Source organism: Salvelinus namaycush, chromosome 20 (assembly GCF_016432855.1).
Source record: "Salvelinus namaycush isolate Seneca chromosome 20, SaNama_1.0, whole genome shotgun sequence".
Lineage (NCBI taxonomy): Eukaryota > Metazoa > Chordata > Actinopteri > Salmoniformes > Salmonidae > Salvelinus > Salvelinus namaycush.
The window spans coordinates 50,472,231-50,483,856 of record NC_052326.1 but is presented as its reverse complement, the minus strand read 5'-3'; positions in this window follow the sequence as shown (position 1 = coordinate 50,483,856).

Here is an 11,626-nt window from a genome sequence, read left to right as displayed (position 1 = left end):
CCAACAAGTCAGTTTGTCCCGATCAACTGTAAGTGCAACAGCGGCTCAGCCGCGAAGTGGTAGGCCACACAAGCTCACAGAACGGGACCGCTGAGTGTTGTAGCGTGTAAAAATCTGTCCTCGGTCGCAACATTCACTAATGAGTTCCAAACTGCCTCTGGAAGCAACGTCCACACAAGAAATGTTCATCGGGAGCATTATGAAATGGGTTTCCATGGCCGCACACAAGCCTAAGATCACCATGCGTAATGCCAAGCGTTGGATGAAATGGTGTAAAGCTCGCCGCCATTGGACTCTGGAACAGTGGAAACGCATTCTCTGGAGTGATGAATCACGCTTCACCATCTGGCCATCTGGCAGTCCGACGGACAAATTTGGGTTTGACGGATGCCAGAAGAACGCTACCTGCTCGAATGCATAGTGCCAACTGTAAAAAATGGTCTGGGGCTGTGTTTCATGGTTTGGGCTTGGCCCCTTAGTTCCAGTGAAGGGAAATCTTAACGCTACAGCATACAATGCATTTCTATACGATTTTGTGCTTCCAACCTTGTGACAACTGTTTGGGGAAGGCCTTTTCCATGACAATGAAGTCCCTGCAACAATATTCCAACATCTAGTGAAAAGCCTTCCCAGAAGAGTGGAGGCTGTTATAACAGCAAAGGGGGACCAACTCCATATTAATGCTGATGATTTTGGAATGAGATGTTCGAAGAGCAGGTGTCCACATACTTTTGGTCATGTATTGTATTTACATACACAGCCCTGATAGGATGGTCTACAGCCCACCCATTACCCAGATGAACAGTCATTGGTTTATTATAATCAGATCACATTGTGACGTCATGATGTGGGCCAAAACATCCCTCCTTCCTGAACAGGCTGAAATTCCAGGCATTTTCTTCAAACGGTTCATACACAATTTTATACTGTTATTCCGACCTCATATTGTGGAAATGTCATCAAATATCATCTTGTCTGTCCCAGGTGGTGGAGCTCTTACAGAAGATGTATGCGTGTGGAGCCCACGAACTGGGCCTGAACTTCATCAACGAGCTCATCGTCCGCTTCTGCCACTGTCCAAAATGGGTGGGCCGCCAGGCCTTTGCCTTCATTTGCCAGGTCAGGACACACATAGTACTTATGAAAATAAATCCTTACAAACACTAATCCCAATAACTGCTGCCTTCAAAAAATGTTTTAGTGTGAGATTGCATCAGCCATGCTTGCCATAGCACTATTCTGAAAGAAGGCGGAAGTGAGAATTGTATGCCTGACTGCTTGGTCATGTTCATTAGGCACCAAACAGAAGGGAAACTGATTTTTGATATTTGCATCGCAATTTTTTTTAAACACACACTCATACACACACACACACTCATACACACACACACACTCATATACACACACACACATCATACACACACACACTCATACACACACACACTCATACACACACACACACACACTTGATCTGAAAACCGCACCTAGCTAAGCTAAACCAGCCACCGCAAAATGGCGTCGGATCCCAGGTGGAAATCAACCCACCATGCGGCTCGGCTCGCATCCCGTCGTCGAGTCACCTCAACCCATCCGTATCCAGGCGGTTCTCCAGGTCCTCTGGTTTCATCACGGTTTCTCTCTCTCTTTTCATCTTGTCTTCAATGACCTCCGTAACCACTACTGCTTAGGAGAAGGAACAACCGCACCACTTGGCACGAAACAAAATATGTTAATGAACTCATGGCATCTTCCCTCTGTGTGTTTACTATGTCAATAATGTGATCCAAGTCTCCCAGAGACCAATGAAATACCTCTGGACATTACTCAGGTCAGTTTTGCCATAGGGGCGTTTAGCTTATAGAAGGAGGTGCAGCTCTTTAGAACGTCACAGATAGAAATGTAATGTATAGATAGACGCACTAGAATTGTGATTATTCTATATACAATGCATCTGTACATTCTGTAACGCTGCTCTCCCCTGAATAAACCTCTGGTGTCAGCAGGACCTCTGGTGACAGCGGGACCTCTGGTGTCAGCGGGACCTCTGGTGTCAGCGGGACCTCTGGTGTCAGCGGGACCTCTGGTGTCAGCGGGACCTCTGGTGACAGTCAATTTTGCATCCCAAATGGCACCCTATTCCCTTTATGGTGCACTACTTTTGACCAGGGCCCATAATCTGGTCAAAAAAGTGCACTGTATAGGGAACAGGGTGCCATATTGGATGCAGCCCTTCAATTGTGTTTTGGGGTTATTTTGGGTGATCACGACTCAAGGACTTATGATAAAGTGACAGAGTTTGTTGTAAACCTGAAGAAAGAAGAAGCAGAAAAAGAGATTGATGGTTTGGTAAAGACCTGTGAAGCACTCCCCCTTATCCACGCTCCAGACGCTCTGACTATTACATCTCATTAGTAGTGAAATAAGTATGTTGGAGAATAAATAACTTCCGAACATTGGCAAGAGTTGTATAGCTTAACCTATATAGCCAGGGGATCCAAGGCCAGATTTTGGGTTTTCTGTAGAGACATTAGTGTGGATATAACGGGAGCTGTCACCAAGTCACTTTTGTAGTCTTTTTAATCTCTTTTTTTTCTCACCTGTTCTCATGGCAACCCATTTTTGACCATAGACACGACTTGAAATCCTAAAGTGATTGCGGTGTGGTGTGCATCTCAAGTCTGTCTTCCATCTTATGGAAATGTTCACTGCTGTAGACTACCTAACGCATCTCATCTGTCAGCAATTTTCCCCATCTTGTTTTTTTATGGTAGAACTGTTAATATATATGCATTTTATGAAATTAACTTGGCAATTCACAACCTTTGTAATATTCAATGGTTTCTTTTAAAATATGTTTTATGTATTGTTATTTTTAGTACTCTGTAATTAAATGTATAATTTAAATCAGAAAAATCAAGACATTTGTAATGTGTAGCCTATCTAACAAACTACCTTGTATAACCAACAAATGAATTGTGCAAATGAGATTCATATCATTGTCACAAAGGTTCAAAACACCTGCAACACAAATTTTTGATTAATATAAAATTCAGCTAGGTGATTTTCCATGAAGAAGAATTGTTACTTGCATTTTTTTTAAGTATTTGTGTGATACTTGAAGTTTAAAACGTAAAGTGAAGCGGTGAAATTTAGTCAGTAAAATCTATGTTCTGAATACTATCGACAGACTACTACACTGAACAAAAATATAAACACATGTGAAGTGCTGGTCTCATGTTTTATGAGCTGAAATAAAAGATTCCAGAAATGTTTCATACGCACAAAAATATTGTGCACATTTTTAGTTACATCCCTGTTAGTGAGCATTTTATCCTTTCTCAAGATAATTAATCCAGTTTTGTCACACAACAGAATGCCACAGATGTCTCAAGTTTTGAGGGAGCGTGCAATTGCCATGCAGGAATGTGCACCAGAGCTCTTAATTAAATGTTAATTTCTCTACCATATGTTGTCTGCGGCCTCACATCCACAGACAACGTGTCACCACGCCAACCCAGGACCTCCACATCCGGCTTCTTTACCTGCGTGATCGTCAGAGGGGTTGAAGAGTATTTATCTTTGTAATAAAGCCTTTTTGTTGGGAAAAACTAATTCTGATTGGCTGGGTCTGGCTCCCCAGTGGGTCGGCCTGGCTCCCAAGTGGGTGGGCCTATGCCCTTCCAGACCCACCCATGGCTGCGCCCCTGCCCAGTCATGTGAAATCCATAGATTAGGGCCTAATTAATTGGCTGATTCCCTTATATGAACTGTAACTCAGCAAAATCTTTTAAGTTGTTGCATGTTTTGCGTTTTATATTTGTGTTCAGTATATATCAATCAATTTTATTTTATATAGCCCTTCGTACATCAGCTAATATCTCGAAGTGCTGTACAGAAACCCAGCCTAAAACCCCAAACAGCTAGTAATGCAGGTGTAGAAGCACGGTGGCTAGGAAAAACTCCCTAGAAAGGCCAAAACCTAGGAAGAAACCTAGAGAGGAACCAGGCTATGAGGGGTGGCCAGTCCTCTTCTGGCTGTGCCGGGTGGAGATTATAACAGAACTATGCCAAGATGTTCAAAAATGTTCATAAGTGACAAGCATGGTCAAATAATAATCATGAATAATTTTCAGTTGGCTTTTCATAGCTGATCATTAAGAGTTGAAAAACAACAGGTCTGGGACAGGTGGCGGTTCCATAACCGCAGGCAGAACAGCTGAAACTGGAATAGCAGCAAGGCCAGGCGGACTGGGGACAGCAAGGAGTCACCACGGGCGGCAGTCCCGACGCATGGTCCTAGGGCCCAGGTCCTCCGAGAGAAAGAAAGAGAAGGAGAAAATTAGAGAGAGCCAAGATTTTCAAAATGTTCATAAATGACAAGCATGGTCAAATAATAATCAGGAATAAATCTCAGTTGGCTTTTCATAGCCGATCATTAAGAGTTGAAAACAGCAGGTCTGGGACAGGTAGGGGTTCCATAACCGCAGGCAGAACAGTTGAAACTGGAATAGCAGCAAGGCCAGGCGGACTGGGGACAGCAAGGAGTCACCACGGCCGGTAGTCCCGACGTATGGTCCTAGGGCTCAGGTCCTCCGAGAGAAAGAAAGAGAGAAGGAGAAAATTAGAGAGCCAAGATTTTCAAAATGTTCATAAATGACAAGCATGGTCAAATAATAATCAGGAATAAATCTCAGTTGGCTTTTCATAGCCGATCATTAAGAGTTGAAAACAGCAGGTCTGGGACAGGTAGGGGTTTCGTAACCGCAGGCAGAACAGTTGAAACTGGAATAGCAGCAAGGCCAGGCGGACTGGGGACAGCAAGGTGTCAGCATGCCCGGTAGTCCTGACGTATGGTCCTAGGGCTCAGGTTCTCAGAGAGAAAGAGAGAACGAGAGAATTAGAGAGAGCATACTTAAATTCACACAGGACACTGGATAAGACAGGAGAAGTACTCCAGGTATAACCAACTGACCCTAGCCCCCCGACACATAAACTACTGCAGCATAAATACTACATAAATATATATATCAACCTTATTACTTTGGAGTGTGGGGCACTTAGATCACATAGACCACCAAGTCAGAACAGTGGTAAAAACAGGCCCTGCAGTGTATCTCACAATTGCCACACTATTTAATGCATGCTATAATTCTGTCAAGCACGTACCTATTTTCTTCCATTTGTTTGCTGTAAAGGTCGATGGCTCGTATATATAAGGTGTCTAGCTGAGCCAAAACGTTTGATTTCCCCAGGAGTCCGAGTTTAATAGCGTTGTCTATATGTGATGCACAATTCAATTTTGAGACCCATTCAGACAGATGTTTTAAGAACAAATTCTTATCTACAATTACGGCCTAGGAACAGTGGGTTAACTGCCTTGTTCAGGGGAAGAACGACATGTCAGCTTGGGGATTCGATCTAGCAACATTTCGGGTTACTGACCCAATGGTCTAACCACTAGGCTACCTGCCTAGGGGCTAGGCTACCTACCTAGTGGCTAAGCTACCTGCCTAGTGGCTAGGCAACCTGCCTAGCTGCCTAGTGGCTAGGCTACCTGCTTAGTGGCTAGGCTATCTGCCTAGCTGCCTAGTGGCTAGGCTAGCTGCCTAGTGGCTAGGCTAGCTGCCTAGTGGCTAGGCTATCTGCCTAGCTGCCTACTGGCTAGGCTACCTGCCTAGTTGCTAGGCTAGCTGCCTAGTGGCTAGGCTACCTGCCTATTGGTTAGAGCTAGAACATTCAAGCCCCTTTGGGTGCTGCCATAGATTTACAGTAGAGGTGCCCGTCCAAGAAGGCTGAAGGTCATTGGCCACAGATAAAATTACGTCAAATCACGTTTTTTCTACCGTAGCTTTGATTGGACTGATCATGTCAACATCATACTTTCAAAATCTTAGCAAGCAAGCTAGACAAGCAGTCGTCATCATGAATCACGTTGACAATCTACTGGCAAATCCTTTTCCATCCTTATCATATGAAGAGAAATTAGAGATAAACCGTCTCTGTGCTCATTTGCCATAAATATTACACAACAAGGCGGAACTCACAAATTCAACTATGAGTGGTTTGGAAGGAAGCAGTGGCTAACTGCAAGCATCTCAAGGCAATCAAATCAAATCAAATCAAGTTTATTTTATATAGCCCTTCGTACATCAGCTAATATCTCGAAGTGCTGTACAGAAACCCAGCCTAAAACCCCAAACAGCAAGCAATGCAGGTGTAGAAGCACGGTGGCTGGGAAAAACTCCCTAGAAAGGCCAAAACCTAGGAAGAAACCTAGAGAGGAACCAGGCTATGAGGGGTGGCCAGTCCTCTTCTGGCTGTGCCGGGTGGAGATTATAACAGAACATGGCCAAGATGTTCAAAATGTTCATAAATGACCAGCATGGTCAAATAATAATCAGGAAGAAATGTCAGTTGGCTTTTCATAGCCGATCATTAAGAGTTGAAAACAGCAGGTCTGGGACAGGTAGCACGTCCGGTGGACAGGTCAGGGTTCCATAACCGCAGGCAGAACAGTTAGATCACTATTTGCTATTTGCAATCACTATTTGCTTCCTCTGCCTGCTATTCAGTGGAGAGGGTGTGTGGTCCAAGTCTGGGTTTAAGGACTTAACGGACTTGCCTAGCTAAATAAATACAAAGATTTTGTGGTGACGTATAGTTCCCATGAGTGACAGAACACTGAGCCAATCACGGAGCAACTGGAGAACATTACTAACCCCTACATTCTGTATTTTCCGCTGGCTGCCCCACCACCACAGAAAGCACTGAGCTAGGCTGAAACACCTGCATTTCGGAGCTGCCTTACTCAAGAAAGCAAAAAGAGGCCATGTTTGTATGCGGCTTTATTAACTCAATATATATATTTTTTTTTTTACATTGTTTGCAAACTTATATGTGACACCAAAAAATATTATAGATTATTATTATTATTTTTATTTAGTAGGTGTGGCTCAAAACCACTGGTCGGTAACGCTGAGAAAATTATGAGATCAAACTGTTGCGCTCCCTCACCTAAAAATCACCACTACACCACTGACTATATAGCCTATTTCAAATGTGATTGCTGAGCCAATCACGTTACAAAGTCAGAAATAAGTTGTACAGAATTTAAACTGGGACTGCTGTCGCAAATCCATAAAAAAAGTGCGCCTACCTTCTGACCATAATATACCAGGTATTTCCAAGTCAATATAACTAAACTGATACTAAGTATCAGTTGATCATGAAACATTAGATTTGTTCAACTGTGTGTATGTAATTGTCGCACATGAACCGAAAGCGCAACAATAGGACTCTAACGTATATCACTATAGCAACAGTAATAGACAACATTCCAAACTGAAGAGAATTCATTAAATAATTATTTTCGAATTCTAAACCCTTTGCAATCTGCAAAAATTATTGATTGCGTTTCTATGAGCAATCAAATGGCATAGTTTAACACATCAACGAAGAGGATTTCACTTCAGGTCCCGAGACCCAAAAGTGCAATGATTTACCGCGACATCGACTTGAAGAGTGTACCGAGACCCACAAATTCAATCGAAGAAAGTCAAGTTCAGTCTTGGTGCCAGGCTGCGTGAAACGGGAGAGATGTTCGTTGTTCCCGACTGCCATCACAATATGAGAATCAGAGAGATAAAAAAACGCCATGGAATTAGTGGTTGGGGTTCCCACAGACTTCCAGAGAGTATGCTACCTGGATAATGGTAAAATAAATACCTTTCATCTCACTTGCTGGTTTAACTGTTGACATATTTTAATGAGAAATGGGGAGTTTTTGTTGATTAATTGATTAGATATGTATCCATTGATTTTTATTGGGTTCAATTAAGTTAGAATCACGTCCCTTATAAATCTCAAACGTAGGCTAGCAGTGACAGGCCCGTCATGGTGAACATTTTTTTTGAGGGCGTTTTCCAGTCAGACTAATTATCTAATGATGTGCTTCTCTGACCAGACCTAATGTGTACTCTCTCCTCCCAACCTATGTGATGACACCACTATTAACTGTAATGACATCTTCCCTGGAAATACTAACACCCTGATGATCTGGCCTTATGATGGATGGGCTGAGCTTGTGATAGCTGCAGCTACTTGGGATGTATTCAAGGTGATGTGGCATGAAAGAAAAACCTAGAATAGTCTACAGCAGTCATACACAGAGACTCTCTATGGCTCAGGTCATTATTGATCATAGTAAAAAAAAAAAAAGAGGCTTCCGAGTGGTGCAGCGGTCTAAGGCACTGCATCTTAGTGCTAGAAATGTCACTACAGACCCTGGTTTGATTCCAGGCTGTATCACAACTGGCCGTGATTGGGAGTCCCATAGGGCGGGCCACAATTGGCCCAGCGTCTTCCGGGTTAGGGGTTTGGCCGGGGTAGGCCGTCATTGTAAATAAGAATTTGTTCTTAACTGACTTTCTTCGTTAAATAAAGGTTAAAACCATCATCACCTAATAGCAATACTGCATTTCTTTACCAGACTTGCTGAAAGACCCACCATGGACACATGCCTGCTGTGTCGAACGGTTTATTATTTCAAACAATTTATTATTTTTAATTCCTGAAGATGTAACTTTATGTAGATACAGAGTTTTTCCGGTACGCTGGCAATATCTGTGTCATGTTAATTCGGTCATGTTAATTTGGTCATGTTAATTCGGAAAATGTTTGGCAGAAGAAAGCAAAAGTCAAGCCAGTCTCTCCTTGTTTCAGTCCGTTTTCTTTCTGTCTGCCTAACGAACTTGACCCTGTTATCTTTGTAGGGGCCAATGTTAAGGGCCAGACTCCCCTGGGGAGCGGGGCCTGTCACGCGGCAGCCGCCCAGGGCCAGTTGCAGTCCATCCAGGAGCTACTGGTGCGCGGTGCCCCACACCAACTGGAGGACGCCGAGGGCATAACAGCTCTGAGAACCGCCACGTGCTGGGGCCAGAGGAAGAGCACCCGGCAGCTCTTCCTCTTCCACTGGCAGGAGCGTGCGCAGGGCGTGCGCCTCAAGCCAGAAACATGACTCCTAGCTACGCACCTGGGACCGTGGTGCCCACGCTCAGAGATACATGGCCCACCTGGGGCGCTGTAGCCGTGGGGTGGATGGCAGGGTGGAAGTGAGGCAGCTGGGGCCGCCGCAGAACTCGGCCATGAGGGCCCAGGCAAGGAGGGCGTGGATGGGGGAGGCGTGACCAGAGCTGCATGTCAAGAACAGGGTGGATGGCCAAGAGCCTGGTCCTGGAGAGCCGTGTACGCAGGATTTTATTCCAGCCCAACACTAACACACCAGGTCCTAACTACTCTGGATTGAATCGCATGAGCAGTCGGATCATTTGAACACATTCAGATGTTTTAGTGTTGGGTTGGAACAAAAACCTGCTAACAGACAATGTTTCCCCCTTGTTCATTTAGTCAGAAGTTTGCCTACCTCTACCACGTCGGACGTTGAGTAAGCGCTTTTGCAACGGTCCCGAGCAGCAAGACTCCCTTCATGAAATCATCACGAGACAGAAAAGTAGATGAACTGGCATTTATAATCAAGATAAACGGGTGAAAAAAAAGGTGCAGCAAAAGGGTATAATTACATTAGTCAGAGATGGGGAAATAAGATGTCTTGAGCAATCTGGATGACAGAATGTGACACTGGTTATTGGTGAATGAAAGTAGAAACCAGAGAGAAATGAGAACAAAATTGTAAAAACAATATAAATACTGTATGATAAATGCCAATTCAAAGGGAGTTGAAAACTGTTAAATGGGGAGTAAAGTATCTTTAAATCTTAAATGATTGCATTGCCGTTGCACCATCGCAGCATATAGTGCCTTTGGAAACCCCTTGACTTTTCCACATTTTGTTACTTTACAGCCTTATTCTGAAATTGAATACATCATTTCCCCCCACATCAATCTACATACAATAAATACTCCATAAAGTCAAAGCGAAAAAAGTTTTTTTGATATTTTGCAAATTAAAAAAAAGAACTCAGACCCTTTGCTATGAGACTCAGGTGCATCCTGTTTCCATTGATCATCCTTGATATGTTTTTACAACTTGATCAGAGTCCACCTGTGGTAAATTCTATTGATTGGAAATGATTTGGAAAGGCACACACCTGTCTATATAAGGTCCCACAGTTGACAGTGCGTGTCAGAGCAAAAACCAAGCTATGAGATTGAAGGAATAGTTCCGTAGAGCTCCGAGACAGGATTGTGTCGAGGCAAAGATCTGGAGAAGGGTACCAAAACATTTCTGCAGCATTGAAGGTCCCCAAGAACAGTGGCCTCCATCATTCTTAAATGGAAAAAGTTTGGAACCACCAAGACTCTTCCTAGAGTTGGCCACCCGGCCAAACTGAGCAATCGGGGTAGAAGGGCCTTGGTCAGGGAGGTGACCAAGAACCCGATGGTCACTCTGACAGAGCTCCAGAGTTCTGCAGCACTCCACCAATCAGGCCTTTATGCTAGAGTTGCCAGACCGAAGCCATTCCTCAGTAAAAGGCACATGACAGCCCGCTTGGAGTTAGCCAAAAGTCACCTTAAGGAAACAAGAAACCAAGATTGAACTCTTTGACCTGGAGGAAACCTGGCACCATCCCTACGGTGAAGTATCTTGCTGTGGGGATGTTTTTCAGCGGTAGGGACTGGGAGACTAGTCAGGATCAAGGTAAAGATGAACGGAGCAAAGTATAGAGAGCTTGATGAAAACCTGCTCCAGATAGCTCGGGACCTCAAACTGGGGCGAAGGTTCACCTTCCAACAAGACAACGACCATAAGCGTATAGCCAAGACAACGCAGGAGAGACTTCGGGACAAGTCTCTGAATGTCCTTGAGTGGCCGAGCCAGAGCCCGGACCTGAACCCGATTGAACATCTCTGGAGAGACCTGAAAATAGCTGTGCAGTGACGCTCCCCATCCAACAGAGAAGAATGGGAGAAACTCCCCAAATACAGGTGTGCCAAGCTGTATCGTCATACCCAAGAAGACTTGAGGCTGTAATCACTCCGAAAGGTGCTTCAACAAAGTACAGAGTAAAGAGTCTGAATACTTATGTAAATGTGATATTTCAGTTTTTATTTATTTATACATTTTTGAAAACCTGTTTTTGCTTTGTCATTATGGGACATTGTGTGTAGATTGATGAGCTAAAAAATACTATTTAATCCATTTTAGAATAAGGCTGTAACGTAACAAAATGTGGAAAAAGTGAAGCGGTCTGAATACTTTCCGAAGGCACTGTATACAGGGGAGTGATGGGAGTATTAATATTTGATGTGTCATTTGCCCTGCGTAGAAATCAAGATGTATATAGATTTCAATAGTGTCTATTTTTGATAGTCACAATACTCTTGTATACATATCAATATATTCTCCATGTCAATATATTCTTCATGTCAATATATTCTTCGTGTCATTATATTCTTGTGTATTTATTTCATTCCTGTGTAGCTTTTTTCATTTCTCGTGTGTATTTATTTCATATGACATAGTATTACTGCAACGTTGAGGAAGAGCAAGCAAGCATTTCACTGTACTGTTTACACCTGCTGTAGTTTGTGCAACTGACATTAATAAGGTCTGAAAGGCATGAAGATTACGATCACTTGCCCAAAAATGTAAAGTAGCTATTGTCTC